Below are 14159 nucleotides of genomic sequence, written 5' to 3'. Positions count from 1 at the left end.
GGAAGACTGGAAGTGTAGGGACAAGGGGGATGTATAATTTTAAATAGGGTAGTGAAGGGAGGTGTCAATGAGCAAAGACTTGGATGACTTAAGGAGAGAGCCATGGAGATTTTGGGAAGCCAGGCTGACTTATCCAGTAGGCACAGCAGGCACAGGACCAATTGCCAACCATTCTTTGCGGGGAGGGGGCCTATAAAATATTTTACTTCTTTTTAATTCAGAAGAAAAAAATGAACTCAAAGTTGAAGAAAATTTTTAATGCAGACTAGATTATATTCACCTTTATATCAAAACAATTATAAAATATATTTTATCATATGTTAAATAAGTATTAATTGTACATATATGCATAATGTGTATATATGTGTATATCTTATCTAATAAAAGAGTAATATGCAAATTGACCATCACTCCAACACACAAGATGGCTGCCCCCATGTGGTCAAAGATAGCTGCCCCCATGTGGACACAAGATGGCCACCACAAGATAGCCAGCAGGAGAGGGCAGTTGGGAGGGACCAGGCCTGCAAGGGAGGGCAGTTAGGGGTGACCAGGCCTGCAGGGGAGGGCAGTTAGGGGCAATCAGACTGGCAGGGGAGCAGTTAGGCATCAATCAAGCTGGCAGGGGAGTGGTTAGAGGGTGATCAGGCTGGCAGGCAGAAGCAGTTAGGAGCAATCAGGCAGGCAGGCAGGCGAGCAGTTGGGAGCCAGCAGTCCTGAATTGTCAGAGGGATGTCTGACTGTCTAAACAGGCAGTCGGACATCCCTCGAGGGGTCCCAGGTTGGATAGGGTGCAGGCTGGGCTGAGGGACACACACCCCCCCCCCGTGCACGAATTTTGTGCACTGGGCCTCTAGTATGTGTATATTTGTTTTTCCTGGAGTGAGGAGTCCACAGGGCAAAGTGCCTAAAGCCCAGGGAAGTCATAAAGCAAGCCTGTTTGCAAATAAGGCTTCAAATCAGCTGTTCCATTAACAGAAGAGAATCAGAATAGAATACATGAATGATTTATAATGGGCTGCATCCACTAGGAACACTTTGGGGAAGAACTTCTAGGGCTTTCAGAGACTTACAAAACCAAAAATGCTTTGTCATTTAAATCCTGATACTGCAACGAAAATCCTCAGATACCTAATTAAATCACAACAGATGAGCTATAGGAGTTAAAAGCATAACCAATGGACACAAGACACTGGGGGGTGAGGGCATGTATGGAAGTGGGGTGGGGGGGCAATGAGGGGGATATGGACACATATGTAATACCTTAATTAATAAAAAAAGTAGAAACATCTGTTTTTTTTCTAATAGACTGCCTATTTATTATTTCTTGTAAGTTTTCCCAATATCTCTAATGATAGTCACACTAATGAAACGCCCTCTATGTACTTCATGCAGCCAGTACAGGCAGGGTTTTTAAAAAAGAAACAACAACAACATCTCAACTTAGTGATAAAAGTAAGAAAGAATCAATAGTAATTAATTTTCATTGGGCAAATTATGGAATGGCAATGAAAAGTTAAAGTTAACTTATTTACAATACCCCAAGAAACAAGTAAAAGTATATTTCAGTCTTCATGGAGAAAAGAAAGGTAAAAAGTAGGAAGAGAACTTAAAACAGATGGCAAAAGTAATGTGATGAAAAATAAGGAACCTGGTTAAGACAAAATATCACCAACTGAATTCAGTAATTAATGGAGTTTTTAAAAGTTAGAGATCTCTGTTATTTTTTTAAGTAAATGGGGGGGGGGAATTTAAAAATTTCATTCAGTTTCAACCATTTTTATTTTTATTCTCACATAAAAAAATTTCTCATTTCTTAGAGTATCACCTAGTAATTGAATTAAATTTTTAGAATTCAAATTTTGAAGAAAACTTTGCAAAACAGCTTTACATAACATTGAATAAACCTATGGGTGGGGCTAGTGGTGTTGTTGAAGTGGTGATGGTGGTGGTGGTAGTGAGGGTTGGTGTATGTGTGTGTATGTGAGAGAGAAATTAGCTGACTGTTTGACTGATTGATCAATTGATTGATTGATTGATTCAGGGGATAGGAAAGAAGGGGACAATGGATGAGTCCTAAAATTACAACCATAAAGAACACAAATGAGCTGGTTTCTTTTAACATAATTTCTGATATGGATTTTTATTCTTACTGCTCAATTATCTCTTTATTACTCTGTCATCCACTAATCTCTCCCTTGGTTCTCAGAATCTATTCTATCATAGATTTACAGATATATAGATATCAGACTGATATAATAGCAAGTTTATAATTCTTATCACTTAAATCAGAGAGGAGATAGTAGAAATGGGATAAGTGAAGGCATAGAGAAAATGCAGGAGTCATGAGAAATAATACTATATAACTGTTTTGAGGATTCTCAAAATTATATATCTATAGGTATATAATTATAAAGGTACCTGAAGCTGAATTAAGTTAGTGATTACTTGACATGATTTTCTTCTTTCACCCTCATTCCAATATAAGAAAAAGTTTTAGGAACCCTACTACACTGCTGGTGTAATGCAGACTGGTGCAGTCATTGTCGAAAACAGTATGGAGTTTCCTCAAAAAATTAAAAATGGTACTCCCATTTGACCCAGTGATCGCACTTCTAGGAATATATCCTAAGAAACCAGAAACACCAATCAGAAAGAATATATACATTGCCAAGAACCAATTCCAGCATGTAATAATTATAAGAGTTCCATCAAAAGGTTGATGGGACTTGGGGAGCTCAACAGGGTTGAGTCACATATGTAGTTTACCTGTTGGAAACAGCTAAAAGGCACTTCCCCCAAACCTGAATAGGATTAACTGCCAGACAGCTCAGGGCATTTTATTGCCTCCGGGTTGGCCAAACACCTGAACAGCTGTAGGCTATTCCCGAAACTGACAATCTCTGTAAACCCTTTGATACCTTACCCTTTGAAGTGTATATTTCCACCTTGCCTTGGGACAAATTGTGTATAATAAAACCACGGGTTCTTGGTCAAGGGAGAGTCTTCAGTTCCTTTTAGCTGAAGCTCCTCTGACCCCCAATACCTTTCAAAAATATCTTTCGTCCTTGGACTCCTTCTTAATCATCTACGCTCAGCCCCTTTCTTTAGAATGCTGAACCCTTTGTAAGGATGGGAAAAGAACCCCAGTACATGGCTATGTTCGTAGTAGCACAATTTATAATAGCTAAAATTTGGAAACAGCCCAAGTGCCCATCCAGCAGATGAGTGGATAAAAAAGCTGTGGTACATTTACACAATGGAATATTACACAATTGTAAAAAAAAGAAAGAACTCTTATCATTTACAATAGCATGGATGGTCCTGGAGAGTATTATACTAAGCAAAATAAGCTAGTCAGAGAAAAATAAGAATCACATGATCTCACTCATATTTGGAATCTAATGAACAAAATAAACTGATGAACAAAATAGATCCAGAGACATAAAAGCATGGCACAGACTGACAAATTTCAGAGGAAAGGCAGGGGTGGAGGGTTGAGGAGGAGTGATTAACCAAGGAACTTATATGCATACTAGAGGCCTAGTGCATGAATTTGTGCATGGATGGGGTCCCTCGGGGTGGCCTGTGAGGATCAGGCTGAAATCCACAGTCCAATGCCACCTGCCACTCCTGCCTGCCACTCCTGCTCATCCGGCCCTGCTGTACCTTCCATGGGCTTGCCAGCCGTGAGCCCTGCATCTGGCACCTGCCCAGAGGCGGGTGGAGAAGCTGGGGTGCGATCAGCCCTCCGGGCAGGCGGTGGGACACACTTGCCAGCCGGGATCTGGATCCATCCTGCTGACGTTCGCGCCGGCTGTCAGGAGCCACCTGGCAGCTGCTTTTATATCGTTTCTTCCTTGTGGAGCGTCTAGGGAAGGGAAGTGGCCACGGTGCCCAAGGCTGACTTCCAGGAAGCCAGCAGCACTGTCGGGATCATGCTGGCAGTGCCAGTCCATCGGTGCCTGGCCTATTCTCTGGAGATTGGACCTGCAGGACTACTGAGGAAGTGAGTGGCTGCCACTGAGCTGTGGGCCACTGGGACGGGTCTCAGCTGAGTGGCGCTCCTGCTGTGGAAGTGCACTGACCACCAGGGGCAGCTCTTGCATTGAGTGTCTTCCCCCTGGTGGTCAATGCACATCATAGTGACCGGTCGACCAGTCGTTCGGTCACCTAGGGTTTTATATATATAGTTATGCACAGCCCATGGACACAGACAATAGAGTGATGAAGGCCTGGGAAGGTTGAGTGCGGGGTGGAGGAAATCAATGGGAAAAACAACAACAAGAAAGAGACCACCTGTAATACTTTCAACAATAAAGATAAATGTTAAAAATATAATAAAAACTTTAAATTAAAAGAATAAATTAAATGTACAGATTTAGTAGTGGCTATCTATTGTTAAAGAAGAAGCTATTTAGAAATTATTTCTTTCTGGTATCCCCTCCTCTATTCTCCCATGTACAGGTTGAAAACCTCTCTCAGACTTTGACCGACACCATTGTAATTAGCTAGTTACTAGTAATAGGAAAGAAGCAAAGGGAAGGCCAGACATTGAAGTCATGTCATTTGGGCAGCTTCACCAGGGAGCTACAACTTTGCACTCCCCAGGGAATCACCAGCCTATTCCCTGCAAAACACGGGGGAAAGGGATCCCACAAGGAAAGATAGACACATGCCCTATAAATGTGGCCGAAGGGAAGGTACTTGTCTGTGAAACAGAAATTTTAGGGGAATATAGGCAGGTTTAGGGAATTTTTAGAATTGGGGGCCATGGAAAAAACATAGGGCTACAGATTGGGAGAAGGTACATCTCCATAACACAAGGAAGCCAGGTGCAGTTACATTTCCATAAGACAAGGGAACTAGAAGTAGCCAAAAAAGGTTTATATTTACAAAATAAACAAGAAGGAAGAAAGCCAGAAGGAATACGAGGACAATGAGGGAGGAGGGCCTTAGGAGTCACTATAGTAACCAATTCGAAAGGGAATATTGACCAATCAGAGGGGATATCAGGACACAGGAACTGCAGCCTTTATAAACCATGGAAACAGGAAGTCGGTGGGATCTTTTGCCCCTCCCTACGTGGGAGTCCATTCTGTGGGACTCTTTCCCTCTTCCCATGTGGGAGTCTGTACTTGTTCTTTAATACATCTCCACCTTTGCTATACTACCCTCTGTCCGTGGATTCATTCTTCGACTCTGGCGGACAAAGAATCCGGATTTCAGTCCAAAAATTCCGTATCATCTGTAAGTCACACCTGGGAACAAAAATCATTGGCCAGAATGGTGTGGCTACTGCAAGCATGTGAAAATTTGGGAATACCTAATTTCCTAAACAAAGGAGCTTTCTCTCTTGTGCACTTAGCCCCTGGCTCGTGGGGCTCTCTTTTGCTCCTGCTTGTGTTTCCTTCATAGCCATGTGGCTCTGCAGATCCCACATGCAATGGACAGATGGACTACATCTGCAACACAGTTTAAGCTATCCTGATGCTATATTAGACTTGCAGACATGGAATAGAAACTCTGAACGCTGGCTCTGACTTTAGCTATGCTAACGGTGAAATGAAACTTCTATCTTGGCAGGACTGAGGGAAATGAAACCTTGGAAACTCAGGGGTTAAATTCCATGAAAATAAAGCTTTCTACAATATCATACCCTCCTGTGTGAGTCTCAGAAAATTCTTTTTCTGGGGATATTGCAAGAAGCCCACTCCCACTCGCAACCAGGGAAGACAAGGACCTCTCCTATTATAACAATTATGATATTGTCTCCATCATGATTATGAGTATTTTCATTTTCCCTTTTGACTATATGTATATAAAGTCTCTATTTTACTTACCGTTATAGGCTGTTTGTGTCTAAAATACACTTGGAAAAGTAAAGGTGCATAGTAAATATTTGATTAATCAATTAAATTTCAAGAAAGTAATATATATCCTTAATATGCTATCATTCAGAGCATAAGAAATTTATTCCATGATTATAAGGTGCACTATGCATAATTTTATTAAGTGATGATTTAAAGATACAAAGTTTTTAATACATTTCTCAATAATCTATGATTTACCAATTCTTGGAGCTATTGTATTATTAATAGACTAGAGGCCTGGTGCACAGGATTTGTACACTGGTGAGGGGCGTGGCCTGTGGGGATCAGCCACGTAACAGCAGCCACTCATCCTGGTCAGTCAAGCAGTGCTCCCGTTGTGGGAGCACACTGACCACCAGGGGGCAGCTCCTGCATTGAGCGTCTTTCCCCTGTTGGTGAGTGCGTGTCATAGCGATTGGTCGACCAGTTGTTCTGTTCATTCTGCCGTTAGGTCACTGGGCTTTTATTATATAGAATTTGTCACACTCAGAAGATCAAGAGAGAAAGTTGGGTGAAGTGACTTGAAGGAGAAAAGAGAAGTACAGGACTAAAATCCTGAATATTATTAGCATATGGATTCGCACCTCTTCACTGAACTCAAAAGATACTCCATTTTCCTGGAGAGTTATTTGTAACTCTGGATGGTCAGATAATTGCCTGTTAAATAGTGAATGAAAATTGTCAGGGGGTGACTAAAAATGCAAGTCATTTACATTCCTTAGGAGAATTTGCAGAGTAGTTCTACAGCTCAAAGTGGTTTAAAAGAAAGTGGGTTGAAGGGTCATTGAAGAGAGATGCAACTGATAAAGGTTGATTGGAATTTCTTGTCATATTAGCCAGTTAATGATGTATTTAAATTATCCTGTAGGCTCTTTCATTATACCTTAATGTTCAGAATTTAACTCTTTTTTAGTTTGAAAGTCCTAGATGGATTTTTCAAATTCAAAGATGGCTTTTTCAAATATAGGAGGAAGAGTGCTGCTTAGGCCTGTATACAAGATGAAAAGAGTGATATATTAACCATAAACTGAGGAAGTCAGCAAAATAAGCCCTTTCTCACAAAAAACTGCTAGTTTTCATTGAGAAATAGCATAGGATTTGGGTTGAGGGATATAAGAGGGGTTTTATTTCCTTTGTTGTATTTTGAAGGGACTTTAGAGGAAATATGAATTATCTTATTGTTATAGTCCATAAAATTTATGGGATATATTCTCCAAAAGAATTAATTTAGAGATTGCCCTATAGTATATGGAATAATATTCAGATAAGTATTTTTCTTCAACATTCCACAGATCTTCCAACATGTACTTTTTTATTAATATAAACAGTTGTTTAATATCAGAGGACATGCTAACAATTCATTTAAAACTCATGTTTTAGAGCGACCTCTGCTACTTTGCTCAACCAACCCTCAACTATTTACTTGTTTTAAGTCTTATTGTAACTTCAGAGCCAGCCCGCTCCTGTGTCTAACAAGTCCTGGAACCAATGTTACGAGAAACACTGTGAACCCTTAACTGCTCCCCGCACCACCTAATCAAAGGACCAGGCAGGACCAGAACCTGAGGGCCTGAACCCTTTCAGAAACAAGGGTCTGTTATTGGGGAAGATCTGGTGCTGAAACCCCTTAAGTCCCGCCCAAATTCCTGGATGCAGGTTTGGACCTTGTCTCCTGTCTCCTTGCTCCGTTGATCTTGCAACAAAAGCTTTTTTTCTCATAAGTCCGTGCAATAGTATTGGTATCTATATGTGTCGAGCAATGAGCTCTTGCTTGGTAACACTATTTATAATTTAAAAACTGCATCCCCTGCCCTGACCCATTTGGCTCAGTGGATGGAGCGTTGGCCTGGGGACTGAAGGGTCCTGGGTTCGATTCGGTCAAGGGCATGTACCTTGGTTGCAGGCACATCCACAGTAGGGGGCGTGCAGGACGCAGCTGATCGGTGTTTGTCTCTCATCAATGTTTCTAACTCTCTATCCCTCTCCCTTCCTCTCTGTAAAAAATCAATAAAATATATTTAAAAGCAAAACAAACAAACAAACAAAACTGCATCCCGGTAGACTGAGTCCTACATCGGACCAGCTGCTTAGCTCGAAATGAGCCCCAATTGATAACATAGCTAAGAAATTAGGTTTGTACCGGCCAACTTTCCCAAGAGGCTGACTGCATGCTTCTTCTCGGGTTTTATCTTCTTTCCTTCCTCCAAGTAAGTAGGAAGAGATGGAAGCCCCTGTGCATTTGGAAGTGGCCTGGTCCCTGGACCAGCAGCAGCAGCAGCAGCATCTGGGAACTTGTTAGGAATCTGCTAACAAGGTCTTCAGGTGATTCTGATCCACACTCAAGTCTGAGCCAATGAATGATACACCATGATTAGGTCCTTTTAATAAATATGGCACTTCTTTACTCATCTTTTTGTTCTTCATCTTTTATTAATTATTTCAAAATCAGGAGCTACACATAAAATTCTTCTCAGACTGCTCTGTTCTAGAACCTCGAGAGACATTTTCTTGAATGGCCTCTATCCCTCATGGGGAGCAGAACATTTTTGCAAAGTACAGGCATACCTCGTTTCATCATGCTTCGCTTTATCATGCTTCACAGATGTGTGTTTCTTACAAAAATTTGAAGGAAAGACAGTCCATCAGCAAAAAGATTACAACTCACTTTATTGCGGTGGTCTAGAATACATCTATGAAGTATGTCTTTCAAAAGACACTTAAGCAGGTTTCATTATAATATGCATAATTAACAATACATATCCCTTTTCCATATTGGGCAGAAAATTAAACTGGAAAGGCATTTAAAAAAGAGACACCAAAAGATACTGGGAACTGTTGTACACCGGAAACAAAATATTTACTTTAGATTTTAAAAATTAAATGATTTGCTAGATCTCTAAATCTAGAGATAGTAAATAAAATCAATTTAAATCTTTAAATTTCAAAAGCTTGATTAGTATGTTTTTAAAATATATACTCTTTTAGAAATAAGTTTGTACTACTACTGCTTACAGAGTCAGTTTGTGATGGTTACAAATTTGTAAGGAGTGGCTGGAGGGAATCACTATATTCAATTTTCAAGTAACAGACAGCCAGCAAACACCCCTGGAAACATCACTTGGGAGAAAGGGATGTTTCTTCTTTAGGAGCACAGTGTAAAACTAGCACCTGCTGAGTGTGAAAAATTAATCACTGAACTTTTTTTTGTGGTTTTTTTTTTTTTTAGTAGAAAGAGTCTAAGTAGCTTTCAGCTTCTTTCCTCAGTTTATTGTTTGGAAAGGAAAATAGAGATGCCAAAGAAACTGAAAATTTTGGAAATGATTTCAGCAAAGGATTCTGAAAGGACTTTAGTGTAGACCAGAATTCAACATTAGACACTATCAAAATTCTCATTCCAGTTCCCACTTCCCATTAGAGAGTTCCAATGATACCAATTCAGCAGACCTGGTACAAGGCCCAGTAATTTTCATTTTTAACCAATATGCTGAGATGATCCTGATAAGATGGTAAAAATCCACACTTTGGGGGAAATAATGGCCATAATCTGATGTTTCCATAGCTCACAGGACTAAGAAGCTGTGAGTATAATTAGTAGATGGTGGTTTTAAAATGCTGAAGCCAGGATTTTCAAGAAAATATTTTCCTTGGAACAGTAGTTCTGGAATGTTCTGGGATTGATGCTCTAAAAACAAAGGGTTCTGTGGTCAAATATGTTATGAAAACATATTTGTGTTCCGAAACTTTCCTTCGGAAATTCGATTCTTAAAGTCCATTAGCACATTGAAAGGCTCCTGAAAAGTTGCTCAATTTAAAAACAAGGTTTAGATTGTATTTCATACTTAAACTTATTTTCAAGGGAATTTTTTTCCTTATAAATTTAGTAACATTTTCCCAGAAGAGTTTTGCAATAACACTTGTTTGGAACAGACTAGGTCAAATTCTATTCTGGGTAAAATTCTATTCTGTTATGTTCTGGTACAAATAGAAAAAACATATTTTATGATGTTGAGAAGTATCAGAGATAATAAAAGCCAGACACTGCTTAAAGTGGCAAGAACAGGTTTTAATCAGTAATACACTTTTGCAATAGGGAAAAAGAGTCCAGCATGAACTAAACTCAGCTTTGATTTGTACAGAGGTGACTGGGCATTTTAAAGGAGGGTGAGGGAATAGGAAGGGGATGGGTGAGTAGGGGCTCAGCAGAATCAGAAAAGTGAAAAATTACAAAAACAGGAAGGAGGTAATTGTTAGAAATGTTAGGCCCAACCCCAGCCCTGCTGAATAGGAACCTGGGGACTAGGCCACAGCAATCTGTTAACAAGGTCTTCAGGTGATTCTGATCCACACTCAAGTTAACCAATCCTTAACTACGCTTAACTATTTATTTACCTCAGAATTGGCCCTCTCCTGTTTCTAACAAGTCCTGGAACCAAAGTTTATGGGAAACACTGTTTACCCTTAACTGCTCCACACACCACCTTCACAATCAGTGATTCTTTGAGCATCCTTGAGTTTTCTCAGGTGAGCATTTCAAAGGGAGCTAGGGTCAGTGTAAGAATGCAGCCTTGAGCTGTTAAAAATGTTAGTGTTTGTTTAAGACTCAGGGGTGGGGAACATCAGGTCCAGGGGCCTTATAAGGCCCGGGACATCCTTTGGTCTGGCCCTGCCAAGACATTAGGGGTGAGTTAATAAAATGTTTGACCAAATATAGCAGGCTAATTTTTAAAAAAATATGTTTTCATTGATTTTTAGTGAGAGAGGAAGGGAGAGGAATAGAGAGATAGAAATATCAATAATAGAGAATCATCGCCAGACTAATTTTTAAGTTGATAATTTTGTATGGCCCAAGAATGAAGTTATAAATATCCAAATGGCTCTTGGCAGAAAAAAGGTCCCCCACCCTTGGTTTAAGTCTTCATAGGCCAAGGAGAGGCCTAGTTGAGAAGAGGGCTAAAAGGTGCCCTGCTAGAGTCTGCTCAAGGAAAGAATCTTTGTCAGAATTAAGTGGGGGCAATAGAACAATTTTGGACTCCAAATTAGGAAGTTTCTTTAATCTCCCCATCAAAGTGGAAGGAGAGTAATTTTTCCCCACTCCATCACCTTGGAGCACCACAGAATGCAAAACAGCGGGCACTCCTAGGAGGGAACAGAGCTGCAGAGTGAAGAAAACCATAACAGAGGCTATGTATAGATTAGAACACCAACTGTAATAACCAGTCCTTTGAGCAAACACAATTTGTAGAGTGTCATCAAAGAGAGTCAACCTTTATTGATGACTCTCACGTCCCCTTGACAATTTATGCAGTTGTTAAGATCTATCCCCTGCAACTGGAAAACTCTAAGAAGCCTCATGCATTTTCTGATCACTCCTTAATAGTAAAATTATTTGGATGTGTCTCAATTCAGTAATCCAAAAGGCCCAGCCCAATATATTAATGATTATAATTATAAGTAAACTTTTATGTTACTATATATTATATAATATCATGTAACATATTATAAGATATAAAATTATAATAATTAGCACTTTAATCTTTAGTCAAAAGTGAGACTTCTCCATAAGCCTGCCATCTCCCCATCTGTGCCCCTTGTGAATGGGAATACTTGTATGAAAGCTTCTTTCTTTCTCAGATACTTTATCTCTCAGCTGATATTGCAGACCCTTCCAGGGTTGAAGCACAGGGAGGGAGGGAGGGACAGGGAGAGGTAGAGAAACATACCTTACATTCACACTTGTTGACCCAGGTAGATGCTTAACAATGCTTCTTTGTCTTGTGGGTGCTTGTCTTGATTTCTCAGTGGCACCTGTGTGACCCCTCCCTGTCTGAGGCTTGCAGGTTCTTGGCAGGCACTCTGGTCTTACCCCTCCTTAGCCCAGATTTTCAGGCAATCTGCCTGTCTAAGACTTGCTCTGTTGGAGTCCCATTGACCTTCCCAGTGACCCTCTTGAATAGAAATCAAAACAGCACTGTCCTTAGTTTCTCTCTCATTTGGCCCACATCAGGTTCGCAGAAGTACTCACCCATTCTTTACCTTGATAAATTCTGGGAGTGGAGACAGATTGCAAAACAACTACTTCTTTGCTGCCAAAGCAGCTGGCTGCTTTCTCTCGGCCCTCTAGATTTCCTAGGCAGATGTCGACCAGTCCATTGTGTCTGCCATTCTTCCAACAACTTCTCCGTTTGGTTCTCTGGAGGCTCCTTCCTCTTTTAGACCTGAAATAAAGTAGGTACCTCCCCTTCCTTTGGGAGCATAAGTGGCAGAACTGAAAGCATAGGGTGTGCTCTCTACCAAGTAGGATTACTAGATAAAATACAGGTGCCCAATTACATTTTCATTTTAGGTAAACAACAAATACTTTTGAGCATAGGTATGTCTTGTTAGAAATAAAGCGAGCCCCCCAAGTCAGGGGTCCTTGTAGAACACAAAACATACTCGGGAGCCAGGCAGCAAGGCAAACATCTTTACTTCTATGTAGAAGGGTGCACACACATGGTCTGGAAGCATGCGCACACCGAGCAGGTGGACTGCTCGGCTTTATAATCCCTGATGCACATGACCTGTCCCTTGCTCTTGATTGGAGCTCAGGCACACAGTCTTTTGCGATTGGCTATTTCAAAGGGAGGGGTTGGCCTTTGCTGTTTCAAGATGGCAGCCCCCAGGGGAGGCTGCCAAGTCACACAGTCCAAAATGGCAGCTGTCTAAACTGTTCTTTGACAGTAAAGATGACTTGTTTATTCTCACAGACTCATGCAAGTATATGGGACATATTAATACTAAAAAAAGTATTGGTTGTTTATTTGGAATTCATATGTAACTGGCACCCTATATTTTTATTTGCTTATTCTGACCCACTCTCCACCCAAAAAACCTCTTCTCAATTTTTTTCTTCTAAAAGTAACTCTTCAATAGTTTTATCCTCTAAAAGTAGGTAACAGGTTACAAGAGGTGTGAAACTCATTCTCTGGATTTCCCAACTCACTCTGGTTGAGCACCTTACTGTGGAATTTCTAATCTCCTGTGTCCTGGTACACCATTTGAAACTTGGTTTAACAACTTGTCACACTAATTATTAGCATCAGGTATTTTGCAGAGCATTGGAGACAGCAAATTTTGATAGGATTAGTCTGGCTATTTTAATGAACTTTGAGCATTTGTTATCAGTGGAGTGCCCTCTGGGTTCCCACACATTACCCGTGGAAGTGGAGTTCTTGGGGTCCTTTGGGGAAAAGAATTTCCGGAGGCCCCCATGGGAGGATGAGGTATCGTGGTAAGCTTTATTGATGATGTCAAATTAAGGGGGTTCCCTTCCAAGGCCCTACCTCCCTCTGCCTTGCCATGGGAAAAGTTCAATCTTGTCTTCAGCAGGGCTAGGATTAAGGCCACTGCCCAGAGTCTCCACGCCTACTAAAACACAGCCCAGTCCAGCATCTGGCTTGCTTAGCTTGTGTTTCCAGCTGCGGTCCATTGCATGTGGGGTCCGCATGGCTGCTTAAGGCCACATGGCTAGGGAGGTGCACAGGCAAGTGCAGGTCATGGAGCAAGAGAGTGCAAGGGAGCAGGGGCACAAGAGAGAGAGAACTCTTTGTCTCGGAATTTTAACCAGGAGTTTAACCAATTAACCCTTCAAGATTTCACACACTTGCATTGGCTCTACCCTCTGAGCCAATGATCTTTTTCCCAAGTTAGACTGACAGACAGGTACCTTCCCTAAATCACCCGGAATTTACTGCACATGTGTCCCTCCCCGCTTTGTTTGACCCTTCCCCCAGTGATCTACAGGAAATGGACTGGTAGTTCCCTGGGGAGCGCGAAATTGCAGCTTCCTGGTGAAGCTGCCCAGATGACCATGCTTCTCATGTCTGGCCTCCTCTTTGCTCTTTTCCTATTATTGGTATTAATAACTAGCTAGTTACAACAGTAACACATTCACACACAGAGACTGAAATAGTCACAAAGAGTTAGTGTCCATGTAACAACAGCCTGATATAAGGAGAGCATGACACACAAAGAAGTAAATCAACGAACATCAAAATGAAAAAAGATGAGGATTATAGAGCATACAGAATATTAGGCTGTTTGCTTCCAGAGACTTAGCTGTATGAGCTGTAGGAAAGGGTTTCTACTACTTCCTTAACAATAAAAAAGTTAAAATTAACATAAAAACATTGGACATTTACAATTTTGTACATCATCTTAAGGTAAACCTTTACTTCCATTAATTATCAGTCATTTCTAATAAATCCTTTTTGTTGTTTTAGTAAAAAACAAAAGTTTAAAAACTCC

The sequence above is a fragment of the Cnephaeus nilssonii genome, assembly GCF_951640355.1.
Source record: "Cnephaeus nilssonii genome assembly, chromosome: 10".
Taxonomy (NCBI): Eukaryota; Metazoa; Chordata; class Mammalia; order Chiroptera; family Vespertilionidae; genus Cnephaeus; species Cnephaeus nilssonii.
The sequence above is the reverse complement of the archived record's forward strand: the minus strand, read 5'-3'. Positions refer to the sequence as shown.